General features: G+C 34.6%; 1 long non-coding RNA gene across 3 annotated transcripts in view; it reads right to left on the reverse strand.

Annotated features, from left to right (window-relative positions):
- LOC106800952 (uncharacterized) overlaps positions 1 to 14,395 on the reverse strand; it is a 453,355-nt gene that overhangs the window by 141,218 nt on the left and 297,742 nt on the right. For all 3 annotated transcript variants that reach the window (XR_015554490.1, XR_015554489.1, XR_015554488.1), the window contains exon 2: positions 12,948 to 13,166. This is a non-coding gene — a long non-coding RNA (uncharacterized LOC106800952). The remainder of the gene's footprint in view (positions 1 to 12,947; positions 13,167 to 14,395) is intronic.

Below are 14,395 nucleotides of genomic sequence, written 5' to 3' on the forward strand. Positions count from 1 at the left end.
TGCTTACCATTTGATAATGTTGCCTCTGAACTTTCAGGTCAATAATACAAATTATATTAAGATTTCTTTTAGGTACAAAATTCTACCAAAATACCATGAAATTATATCATGCAAAAAAAAAAAAATCAAAAACAAATAGCACACTGGGGGAAAGAGTAACATTTAAATAAAATACCTTCAATTTTCCCTGAACTCAAGTAATAGCTTTCTATTTTATCATATTTTTACAGTTTCCTCAATAGAAAAGTAAGATCAGAAGCAAGACCTTTATTTTAGAACACACAGTCACTGGACAGTATTTTTCTCTTGAGATAAGGTTATCTCCTGACTTTTGAAAGATTATTTTGACCATCATTTTGCTGTTCTCATATAAATCTTACTCTCATCCTGAAATGAGACCAATTCCAGTATGGAGACCTCAGTTACAAAGTATCCATGACCAAAATCATTATACTGGGAAAATGAAGTTCAAACTAATGCCTTTGAATTATGACATGAAGAGAGTCATGGAAAGGCATAGCTCTGCAGGTTTCTATTATCTTAAAGCCTGATTTACCCAAGTGCTCCATTCATGGAAAACATTGTATGATCCAAAAGCTAAAGGCACAAGGTTGTTTTTAGTTGTTGTTGTTGCTTTTATTTTTATAGGAAGTACAGTCCAAGCAAGACAGATACAACTATGTCTGTTACAGATAAAAAGATAGATCAAAATATACTCTTTTTAGAGGAAAAAAGTATACCTTTAAAAAGTGAATGTGGCCAAATATTTTTCAATAATAATATTTGAATGAGTAAATGAAGGAATAAATCTGTCAACTACCTATCAAAAAGTGCATTGCACACTGATAGTGTGAAAAGCTCAGTGCTAGTTGTTGTGAGGGAGACAAAGATGCATACATTGCAAAACCATTGGGAATTAAAATCTAATGGATGCTTTCTGGACAAATGAAGAATATGTAGAATCTTTCCATTGCAAAATTCCAGAGTTCCCATAGCAGCTTTTTCCTTTTAGCTCTTCTCACGATATACACATTTTATTTGTGCATGTAGCATGAAGCAGCCATCTTAATTGGCAATTTTTCAAATCCTTAGTTCTTATTTGCTGAATAATCCTTCCCTTCCTCATTAACTAGTTATGTTACACATTATTCTTCATATATTAAATTGTTATATATAATGGAAACTAAATGGAGCAGAAATTATATATGCATATATGTGTACATATGTATATATACATAAATATACATTTTATGTATATAACATCTGAGCTATTCTATCCTAATGCTTAATTATTATTCCAGCACTACTCTTTTTATTATTGTAGCTTAAGTATGTTTTAAAAAATGGTAGGGTTACCTTACCTCTAATACATTTTCTTTTCAAAAGTTTCTTTGTGAGCCAGCCCTGATGGCCCAGAGGTTAAAGTTCGGTGTTCCCACTGCTTCAGCAGCCCGAGTTCGTTTCCCGGTCATGAAACCACACCACCCGTCTGTCAGTTGCCATGCTGTGGCAGGGCAGAGCCCACACAGAAGAACTAGAAGGACTTACAACTAGGATATACAATCATGCACTGGGGCTTTGGGGAGCAGAAAAAAAAAGGAGGAAGATTGGCAACAGACGTTAGCTCAGGGTGAAACTTTCCCTGAAAAAGAAAAGGGAGGGCTGGTCTGGTGGCATAGTGGTTAAGTTCACGCACTCTGCCTCAGTGGCCCAGGGTTTGCAGGTTTGGATGCTGGGCGTGGACCTGTACACCGCTCATCAGCCATGCTGTGGCAGCATCCCACGTACAAAATAGAGGAAGATTGGCATAGATGTTAGCTCAGGGACAATCTTCCTCAAGCAAAAAGAGGAAGATTGGCAACGGATGTTAGCTCAGGGACAATCTTCCTCACCAAATAAAAAAAAAAAAAGATGAAAAAAAAAAATTTCTTTGCATTTTGCTTGCTTAGTCCTCCCTTCTATTTTAGGACCCACCTCTCAATTTGTTTAGGATACTTTATTGTAGTAACATTACATATATACATTATTTGGCAAAATCAGTGTTTTTATAGTGTTTAGTTTCTCTAATCATGAATACTCTATAGCTGTACATTTATTAGTATTTTAAGTTTTTAGTTTTCCTTTGTTTTTTTTTGTTTTTAGCGAGGGAGATTGGCCCTGAGCTAACATCTGTGCCCATCTTCCTCTATTTTGTAGATGGGACGCTGCCACAGTATGGCTTGATGAGCAGTGTGAAGGTCCGCACCCAGAATTCGAACCTGTGAACCCCAGGGCGCTGTAGCAGAGCGCGCGAACTTAACCGCCATGCCACTGGGCCGGCCCCTGTTTTTAGTTTTCTTCATGTAAGTTATGTACTTTCCTTGTGAAGGTTTTTATAAAACTACTTAGAGATTTAAAAGTATATTTTTGTTTCTTTTGCAAATAGGATCCCTTTATAACTTCTATTTTCCATAATTTTCCAGGTATGCTATTGATTTTCTATAGTCAAGATATATTGAATTTTTATTTTTCTGGCCTTTCTAAGTTTACAGCACATCTACAAAAATGAAAACTGCGTCTCCCAATATTTATAATTCCTATTTCTGTTAAAAGTCTAATCAGGCGGTTGAGAAAGTGACAATACGATGGCAGGCTTATTGAGGTCCATATTTCAACAGAAACAGATATTTTCAATTCTTGTTACAGAAGTGAGTCCAAACTTCTCTGTGGATCTCAAGCCCGTAGAACTAGACTAAGCTGAGTTTCAAACTTACTTGCTTCTCCAAACCTGTCAGACTTGTTTTATTCCTCTAAATACATGATCTTTTGAGAAAACAAGGCAGACAACATTGTTTATTTTCCTCTTCACTATAAATATTGTTCAATCCATAGCAAGTCTCATAGCTAACATTTTACTCTTTCTTTTGCAAAAATTCACTGCTCAAAATTATTCTGTGCTTAGAGGATAAAACAATTTGTAACTTCTTTAGGGAAATTATTTTTCTGAATTTTTCATTGTTTTCATCTCTACTTTTGTGTTGATTTTCCAAAATCATAACATGTGGCAAATCATTTGAAAAAATCATTCTCCTAATGAACTAACTTTCATTCATTTTTTTCTGATGGTTTATATTTGATCATAACAAGTTTCCTTGGGTGCCTATTAAGAACTGAGTACTATGGTAAGGAGCTAGAGAAAATGCTGAAGAAATGCCCCTAGACTGTAAATACACAAGAGGGAGAAGTATGAAACCTGGAGTCACCCTGCTTTATTGAGGAGGTCCTTGAAGAATGAGTGGCATTTAAAGAGGAAGATAGAAGGGGTTTGGGGTGTTGGCATACCAGGAAAGAGGGAAACCTGAGAGCCCGGAAGTGGGCCCGAGTGAGCACTGCCTTCATAGAGAAATGGCAGGTGACATTTGAAAGCTCAAGGCGAACATACCCCCGTTCACCCTATCCCCACCTGTATCACTCCTATGATAAATATTTCAGTTTTATTTTTACTCGAAATAAAGTTATTTAAAATGTTATGATATGAAGTAAGAAAATGTGGTAAAAGTCCTCTATTGTCTCTTACTATTAGATTACAACCAGAAAAAGGAAGAAAACAATAAACTAGTGACATATTCAAAATCTAAAATGACTGTAAAATAAATGGTTCACAGATCACGAGGTGTTAAGTATTGACCCTTCTTGTTTAAGAACTTGTATGAACTGATTTGGACAATAGAGTAAAATAAACACGCAATTTGTTAGATACCATGGATTTATAAAATCATAGGATTAAGTCTTTAACCCTTATTCATAAAGGATTAGTTCAGATAATTTTTAAACTTATTTTAAGGAGATGTTTTCAGAATTAAATAGTTTACAATGGCCCAGACTAAAGGAATTCACCTCAGGGTTCAGTGTAGGGCCAACTTCTATCATTTATCCCTGAGAACCGACTTCTAAACAACATACATATTTCATTCTTGAATTAGTTATGGAAAAGATCTAATATGCACAATCTGTGTATCTTCAGTTGCCTCATAATACATTCATAATCTATTCAAATTAGGAAATACAAATGATTCATCTCAATAGAGTGCTCACTTTGGGAGGTACAGAGAAATTAGTAAATTAATGTAGAGGTTGATTAGTGAAAGACACCCTATTGACCTGAATGACTTTACCTGCTGAGCAGTTTATACACAGTAATTAATTTACAGCCTGGGGAAATCTTATTACTTGTTTATTCTCTCTTCCTCTTAATATATTGTTCAAAACACCTTTCAAAACAGGGTAATGACTTGTAGGCCTAGACATGGGACCACAGTAATCCAGACAAGTGATTAAAAAGAAATGAATTCAGAGTTTTATAGAATGTGGAAAAGCCAAGATTTAACTTTTACAGTAGAAGGAGAACCAAGAATCAAAGGAATAAAAAAATTTTTTTACATGCAATTTTTCTATCCCATTTTAATTCCTCTTCCAGAATTACCTGTGGAATATTTGACGGGCAGAAGGAGAGTATAACCTTAAATCAATGATTCCGAAAGTGTGGTCTGCAAACCCCTGGGGTCCCTGAGACCCTTTCCAGAGGTCTAGGAAGTCAAAAATATTTTTATGATAATACTAAGCTATTACTTGCTTTTTTACTGTGTTGGCATTTTGCACTGATTGTGCACAAACAATGGTGGTTCAACTGCTGGTGAGTCACGGCAGTGGCACTGAACTCTACCAGCAGTTGTTATATTCTTCACTTCTACACACTTACATTAAAAAAAAAAAAAAAGCCAGTTTCACTTAAGAATTTTTTGATTACGGGGCCGGCCACGTGGCTTAGCGGTTAAGTGCGCGCGCTCCGCTACCAGCGGCCCGGGTTTGGATCCCGGGCGCACACCGACGCACCGCTTCTCCGGCCATGCTGAGGCCGTGTCCCACATACAGCAACTAGAAGGATGTGCAACTATGACATACAACTCTCTACTGGGGCTTTGGGGAAAAAAAGGAGGAGGATCGGCAATAGATGTTAGCTCAGAGCCGGTCTTCCTCAGCAAAAAGAGGAGGATTAGCATGGATGTTAGCTCAGGGCTGATCTTCCTCACAAAAAAAAAAAAAAAGAATTTCCTTGATTAAACAGTAAGTTATCAATTATTAAATCCTGTCCCTTCAGTACATGTCTTTTTAATATTCTGTGTGACAAAAGGGGAAATACACATAAAGCACTTCTGCTGTGTACTGAAGTAGGACGCTTGTCTCAAGGAAAGCACTCGTGTGGTTGTTTGAGTTGCAAGCTGACTTTCTGATGGGATCAGTGGTGATATTAATCAATATGGTTTGATTTTTAAATATTGGATAATGAAATGTGTCAACATTTAGAAGATCTGAAATGAACTGATATTTTCCAAAAGACTAACATGTTATTTCAAAACCATGCATGGGTAAAAGATCCACTCAAGGTGCCAAATAAACCAGTGGAGTTTAACACAACAGTGTACAAAAGTTCATTCTAGTGTTTCAAATTCCACATTGAAACTAACCTTTAAAAAACCACATTTGTCAAGTTTTGGTGTCCTATCAAAAAATAACATCCATAATTACCTGAAAAGGCCATTAAAATACTCCTCTCTTTTCCAACTATACATTTGTAAGAGGTCAGATTTTCTTGATATACTTCAAAATCACAACAGAATGGGCGCAGAAGCAGATATGAGCATTCAGCTGTCTTCTATTAAGCCAGATATTACAGATTTTGAAAAAATGTAAAATAATGCCATTTTTTTCACAAAATAACTGGAGCTATTTTTCAAAACATATTAGTTATGTTCACATCTAATGTGTTCTTTATTGTTATTTTTAACTAAATTGCTAAATGTTTTAAAAGTTTCTCAGTTTCAATTTCTAATCTGATAAATATTGATAGATATAACTTTTTTAAACAAAAGGTCTTTGGGCTCTTCAATAATTTTAAAAAATGTAAAGGGTTTCTGAGGCCAATACAATTTGAGAACCACTAGTCTAAATGAATGCTTTAAATATTTAGAATTAGACTTTATTATTGCCTAAGAGTCGAAAGATAAAGAAATAGTTATATCGTTCTTTTTTTTTTTTTTAAGAATAAAAGAACTGCTATTCCTTTAAAGCTCATGTTCAAATGAGCACAATAAGTTTTGTGTAGATCATCTGAATTCCAACTCCAGCACTAACAGACTATATAACCTTGATCGGGCTGCTTACTCTCTCCATGACCAAATTTCTCATCTGTGAAATGAGAATAATAATGACGATGATGATGATGATATTAACAATAATAGTACCTATCTCAATAGTGTTGTGAGGATTAAATCAGATAACCCATGTTAAGTACTTGAACACAATGCCCGTCACTAAGTATTTGTTGTGTTGTTGTTTTGAGGATAGCTTCCTTCTTGATTTCACAGTAACAAAATGTGGATAATACCTTGTATATCTTTTGAAGTTTTCAGATATCTATATAAACATACTGGACAACATAATCCAAATATTCTTCTACTATTGCTTCATGGAATTGTAGGAAAAAATATTTAAGGGGAAATTCGTATTGGCTTTTAGTAAGGTAGGCAAAAAATCATTTTTCCTGTCTTTGGGACGGATTGTGTTTTCTGAACATTGGCAATGTTCAGTCTTATGATTTAGAATTATTTTTGTGGTGAGTCCTTTTTTTTTTTTTTGGCTGAGGAAAATTAGCCCTGAGCTAACACCTGTGCCAATCTTTCTCTCTTTTATATGTGGGTTGCCACCACAACATGGCTGACAAGTGGTGTAGGTCCACGCCCAGGATCTGAACCCGCAAACCCGGGCCTCTGGAGCAGAGTGCACCGAACTTAACCACTAGGCCGTGGGGCCAGCCCCAATGAGTCTTTTTTAATAAATCAACCCAGCAGAAAGATTTGCATCTGCTGACACATGGATTTATGCTTCAGTGTAATTGAAGGAAAGAGGTTAATTTAAGACATTGAATAACCTGTCTTCTGACACAATTCAATCAATAGGATTCCACTAATCAAAGAGAAGGGAATTAGCTTGAATTGGGAGCTGACTGTGTTACTGGAAGTAATATGCAGTTCTGTGTAGTAATCTTTAATCTTATAATTATTTCCACTTTGCAGGTGAGGAAACTGAGTCTCAGAGAACTGTAAGTAACTTTCCTAAGCTGGTGAGGGAAGAGAAACAAAGAATTAAGCTTTTTTTGACTGAGAGAAGAGGAGAGAGCAAATTTCAAATATACCACATAAGGAACAATACAGGAGTGGAAAGAAATGATGTTCATTTGTTCTCTATTAACAATAAAGCTAGAAAGAAAATAGTGGGTTTAACGTGCTATATGTAATAAATAATGGGAAGCATTGTTGCTTGATTATTAAAACACTATGGCTGCATCTATAAAATTCTAACACAACTGCCAGTTAGGCATACTCAGTGGAAAAAGTCAAACTGTTAATTTGATATAATGTAGATAAAATAATCACTCAGTTGAGCAATAATTTCACTTTCCACTTTGGGTTTTCTTCATCACATATAGCTACAATCTAGAAAAATAAACGTACTAATGTAGATTCTAACACCGTTTGGATTCTAAGAATTAGTTTAAATCTAACTTCATGTATTTTCTTTTTACATATGTCAAAAGAAGAATTTATGAGAATGAATTAGGTAGAAGTGAAAGCTGAACCATGCAAGGTGCCATTTTTATAACCCTAGGATTGTTCAGCAGATGCAAGGTGCAGAAAGTTTATCATAAATCTCTGAATAACCACAAATCAGAACTCTGAGAAGCAGACAGAAAGCTAGAACCAATTCCCTTTCTACATTCAAAACATAGCAAATGTTTAAAACAGTATTAGTAAGATATGCTACCATATTCCCCACTTTTTCACATTTTTCTTGAAAAAAAAGAAACAAAAATCAAACCTTTTTAGCTGTAACTAAGTTGTAAAAGCCATAGCAGGGTAACTTTAGGTACGATTCTTCAGTGGTTACTTTCTGGCATTAAGAAAACCAGACAGCTTTTCTAAACACGTTTAAAAAATATCAACATACTCATTGACTCACTTTTCTCACAAGTCTCCAGTTTGCTGGAAAGGTACAGAATAAATATGATGAGCTCAGATTTTAAAACCTTAAACCCATTTTCTAACCATGCAAGCTATATGTTTTGTATCATTAAAAATAAATAACTAAAAAACAAAAAAAGTGTATATAAAAAAGGCATCTAAAGGAAAGCTTTTTGTATTTTGAATACCAAGATATACCAAATTTGGAGAGACATAGTCAGAAAAATAAGAGAAAATGAACCCAGAATTTCCCACATTTTAAGTGTGCTGTACATACCTTGGAAGAAGAAAGGGCTAACAGAAATAACTTTAATACTCTAATCTGGGTCATAAGACTCAAGATTCTCTTGTGTCTCACACCAGGGACCCTGTTGCACCTTAGCAGAAGAGTCCATACAGTGGTACTTACATGTTTTGAGCTAGAAGATCACCAATTTTATACACTCTAAGTAAGTATAGTGTTTAAAAAGCCCGCGATTCATATAACCTACATTAGCCCATATAAGACTTTTGTGCTCTTCAAAATCCTGCTTCACAGTCAAGCTGATTTTCTATGTTGAAATTTATAACGTGAAAGTCTATGTCATATTTTTAAAATGGTTTTATGACTTAACTAATAAATCATCTTTTTTCCTTTTGTGGAATTTTTAGTCTGAAAATTTCTTCTTGCGAAAATTTTAGTCCGACTGAAAATTCAACATTAGGTTTATTCTAAGTTTCCAGACCACAAATTTTGGCGTAACTATGAAATATGTTATAATACTTTGGTTCTGGCTTTATATTAAGCTTATTTAGCTGGCTTAAATGACTACATTAGTTGTTAACAATGAAACTTAATTCATATCAGGTGAGCTAGGAACTACATCTGGGACCTGTTACGACCTGATCCTGCATGGGTTTATTTCAACAAGGCAAGGAAAAGCATTTTAACCACAGCTCTGATTCAGAAATGATTCTGAATTCAGTTGTTCTGTAGCATTTGGACATTGTCCATGTATCAGTTATTATAAATCTTCCTCCCACATCGTGCCCTCCCGATTTGAAATAAGCAAAATGTATTTTTATCAGTCTCTAAGTATTTGAATTTGCGTACGGCACTCGAAAGCATCTTGCTTTGCATTTGCAAACTTCGGTTTCTTTTTCTCTTTTTTCAAATAATGAGTCTTCTTGTGAAGAATTACATGGAGAACATTTTGTTGTTAATAGTTATTTAAATTATTTACTGGCTTTTTTCAGTTCCCTGGAAAACACCAAGGGTGCTCTCACAATTTGTCTGGCTTGTCTGGCTTTGGCACAACTGGATACAGAAAATCATGTTGGAATGTGAATCCAAAGCATCAAAATTTGTGAAAGCAGAGTGTTATCCCAAAAGTGTCAAGCAGCCAAATGGTACTAGTCTCAACAATGGTGCCAGAGTGTTTTTCAGAAAGGCAGTTGCTGTTTAAATCCCTGCTTTCTGTCCAGCATCGATAGTGGGTCTACTTGTCCCAGAGAAAGACAAAGAGCCAGCAGCACCTGAAGCTCTTATCTTCTACTTCCTTTGGAAAGTCACTTGACATTTCTGCTGCAATTTCTTTATTTTATTGTATTATTTCTTTACTTTATTAAATCAGTTATTGATCAGACATAGTTGGGTTAAGATTCATATTTTGTAAAATATTACATATGTTTTAGACAAATAATTATAGTACCTTTTATATTTACATATAAACACAAATCTAAAAGACCAAAGACTAGGTTTAGGTTGCATATTATTTATCATTCATTCATATATATATTTATTAAGTATATACAAGGCAGTTGCTAGGTTTTGTGAAGGAGTAGAAAGATAAAGATGAATCAGACACAAATCTAATCTCATTTTCCTCTATTAAACTTATTAAAATATAAAAAATATCATATTACATAGCTAAATAAGGGAAGGAGAGAGGAAGGATGCATGAAAGAGAGAGAATAGGAGTAACAACAAACGTGGCAAAATGTTAACAATTGGTAAATTTTGACTGATGACTATAAAGGAGTTCCTTGTACTATTCTTATAACTTTTCTATATGTTAGATATTATTTTAAAATAAAAAGTTATTGAGTGTATGCTCTAAAAAAAAAAAGTAGCTGAATTATCTAAGGGACTGAGGGTTTGTGATGTCTAGAGTCCTCCTCATTTACGGGAATTGCATCTCAAGTCTCTTTTACCTCTCTACTGTCTCTGGAATCATTCTTTACACTTGGGAGGCATTCAATAAATGTATAAACATTGAGTGCTTATTTTTTTCTTTGGAATCCCAATTTTTAGGCAGAATTTCTTTAGATCAGCCCATAAAACTATTGTAAACTGCATATAGAGTACATGAGAGAAAATATGCAAGAGACAACTTTGTAAATGACTGTGTGTAAACCTCAACAACTAGAAGGCAATGGATTTGGACCACCTCTTCACCTCTCTTGCCATCTACTATTAATTTAAAACTCTGACTATCCTCACTCTCAAACTGTAAGAAAGTTGTAAGCTGGAGTTTTATCTTTCTCATGTTTACATGTCCAGCAGAGACCCTGGTGTGTAGTAAGTGTTCAATTCATATTTGTTGACTGTACGAATAAATATAGATTCAAACATTTTTATGCCAAACATCTTCAAACTGATTTCTCTTATTTTGTTTCTCACACCAAGTCTACACTGGTCTTCATGAGGCCAAGGTAGCCCAGAGTGTAAAACTGGATCCATATGATTCTTTATGACAGACTTTCTAATTAGAACTGTAATGTGCAAAGTATATTTAGGAAAAGGTGTACAAGGAGTTTGTTAAAGGGAAAGCAGATTTCAAAGCTGGAGAATATTAATGGTTAGCTAATATATTTAGCATGTGGTTAAATGCTTGATACATTTTATTATGTCTCTTTAAAATCAAAGGCCCTATATTATGTATATATTTTTCAAATGACATTTGAATAAAAACGTAAAAGGCATCTAAAGAGATGAAGGGCACTTTTGGACTTGGAGAAACCTCTCAGGTTTGATAATCACATTTTGAGTCATCTAAATTCATACCTATTATCACGTAAGTAACACTGATGCTGCCACTGGATCTTATACAAATATTCAGATTTTTGTTTTCCTCGTCATTCTGAAGGTTATCTCCTGGTCGCTCTGAAAATCAGGTGACAACCATTTCCCATGATGCTTTAAGGGCTGTCAAACTGTCCATCAAACTGTCACCTGACCAATCGTTCCCATGGTTCTCTTAGACTTCCAGTATGATAAATTGAAAGGCACTATTATCTGTCTGTTGTGAAGAGGAACTGTTTGGGCTTTGATAAGATATCACTGCTCCCAGGTGAGAGGCGGCTGACAGCACATCAAGGCAAAACAACACGTAGAAACACCGAACAGTGGAGCACAGGTTTACAAACATCTGTTGTCATTATTTATTACTTTTCTCTGGGTTTAAGTTTCTGACTCATCCTTAGATAATTCAAGAACAGATATTTTGCTTTCTAGCTTGCAAATAACAATTGCTGCTCTTTTCATCTTGGGAGAAGAATCTTAAAATTGAAAATCCATCTGCCTACCTTTTTGATTCATAGCACACAAGCTTTCTACCCTGTAACCAACAAGTTCTGTATTCCTGCTGATGCCATTATTTACTTTTTTAAAAGAAAATCTGAGAATAAATATATTTCACTGTAACAAATAATTGAATTTGGGGGGCTAAGTATTAATAAGATTAATTACTTATGTCTTAGAGGTCATTATTAATGTACCAATGAACAAAACATATGAACTAGTTTAAGTGTGGGCATATATTAGTTAATTTATATTTTAGTATTGATGAGGTTAACAAGTTCAATATTTCATGAGAAATAAGGTTTGCGACTTATTATCAGCTTCACTTTTTAATTATTTTGAATTATGCTAATACAAATTTAAAAATTTAAATTTCTATACAAGAAACATGAATAGAGGAAAAGACATTCTCCTCTGTGGGTCAACATTGTAGTCAGGATTGAGATAAAAAACGCTATTTGTAAAGGCAGGGGAAGGTTGTAAAATGAAGGCTTTCTGAAGAAATCTTTCTGGGAAGTGGGAATATTTTTTTAGAGCTACAGAAACAATTTTACATTTAGGATTTAATTCTTCGGACTTAAATATCCAAATAGGTGTCAGTAGAAACTTAGATATTAAAAGCTGGGTTCTTGAATCGTTACTACATGTATATATCATTTCTTTCTTCAGAAGTTACTAACTCTCCTTTTTGTGATTTGTCCTTTTTCTCTTCTTTCCCTGTTACTTTAATGATGTGCGATGACAGGTTTTCTATGTGCTCTGTGCCCTTACATACTATCATTATATGAACACCTGAACATACCCTTTAGAGATCACTCAGGGAAAATAATCTGTTGTTATTTATTGTGGTTTTTAGCAGAATAAAAGTACTGTAGTTGGTTGCTAACATCACCACCTTGTGTACAAATATTTTTTTGCATGCAGTTTCCCGAGTCATTAAGCAGTATTGTAATTTCATTACATAGTAATGTAGCACTTCGATTACAGACAACATTTAAATAATTTTGTAATTCAAAATCTGATATGGTTTATTTTTAGTCCTTTGTAATTATTTAACCACCTAACACTCCTCTGCACTCATATAAGAAACAAAAATGCCCCAGAGCCCTCAAGAACTGAGAATTTGTCAAAATACTCTCTAAAACAATGGCCAAGGAATTCAGAGTAAAAAGGAAAAGAAAGAATTAAATTTCTTGAATATTTATAACAATACCAAGTCTATGCAGCCAGTGCCTAGAGTATCTGAGTGATGAATCTCTAACTCCAACAAATTTTTTCAGTAAGGCACTTTTCTACCCAATAGGCTAATATTGGAAATTATTACTTACTTGAAAGTATCATTTTAGTCTCTATCTAAAGACAAGGAGAGGCTCTTGATGAGATTTTGAATATCAAACTTCTTTTTCTAGTGGCTTCTGGCACATCAGAGTCCCATAGCAAGTTTTATAATTTTCAATAATCCTTAGAGATCAATGAAGTTAAAGTTCACTGGACTCCATTACTTTTCCAAAAAGGCATTCCTTGTGGTCCAGCGAAGGAGGCAGTGCCTGGAGGGAAAAAGACCAAAATATTCAATAAATTCAGTGTAGGTCCCAAAGGAAACAAACAAACATGCTCCCTGTTACTCCCCTCCCTCTCTCACAATAAAATTCCAACTCATTTCTAAAAAAAACAATTTCACATTTGGATTTTTGTGTTACTTTCATAGTTTCTCAATCTTTCCCTCTTTTTTTCTCGCTGTCTCTGTAAGTGACTTATTTTAAAATTTATTACCTCACACAGTAGCTAAATAAGAACTGTTACAAATTGTTGAAAGTAGCACCCAATGCTTCCTTTACTTCTAGAGTTTTCCTACATAAAGATAAAGTTTGATTATATGGTAAAAACTTAAAAATATTCCTAAGGATACAAGGCAAAGCATAGCAACCTAAATTTGGTGTGTGTGTGTCTCTGCCTGCCTGTCTATGAGAAACTTGGATATTTTCAAATGGAAGTTCACTTCACAAGCCTAATAGATCTTGTTATATTGATTCATGATTAGTTTAGTTTTCTTCTAGTCTTGACCTTAATATGCCTGTCTAACAAGAGATTAAGAAAATCTTGAAAAAGTAGATAGCTTTGACCAAATGAGTCTGGGGTTATCTTTACAATGATAATTTCTCTGATAAATTTAGCAGCAAAATCACAAAGTAAAGCTGGATTTCAGTCCCTCATATTATAAAAACTTCTTGTCAAGTCTTGTCAAGCTTTGGTTTCTGACTAGTCACACAGGGGAAGGCGACTAAAAGGAGATGGACTTTCTCAAGATTATTTCTCATGACTTTTTTCTATACTCTAATAATATTAACAGTATATCCATAGAATAGCTCATGGTTTCCAAAGTACAAAAATTATTTCTTTTGTGTCAACAGTAATATTATGAGGTTAGCAGGGAAGGTATCCAATTTCACAGATGAGCAAATTGAGGATCAGAGGCACGACAGGGAAATGTTCACTATCATATAGAGCAGAGCCAGTAAAGAACTCAGGTTTTCTGATTCTTAGTTCAATATTATGTCCTCCACTCTCACACTGCTCCCGTCTTTGGGGACAAGCATAGCACTTTACTAATGTAGATATTAGGACTTAAGGCCATTTTGGTAGATATTTCCCCCATGTTTGGTGGAAGTCTATCCACACAGGACACTATGCTGGAAATCACCCTGGTGCCATGCTGTCAAACACAGAAGTAAGTTCACTACTTACTCTTTATGTTCTTAACTTAGAATCAAACACA

The sequence above is a fragment of the Ceratotherium simum genome, chromosome 15, assembly GCF_057802395.1.
Source record: "Ceratotherium simum simum isolate JZ-2026a chromosome 15, ASM5780239v1, whole genome shotgun sequence".
Lineage (NCBI taxonomy): Eukaryota > Metazoa > Chordata > Mammalia > Perissodactyla > Rhinocerotidae > Ceratotherium > Ceratotherium simum.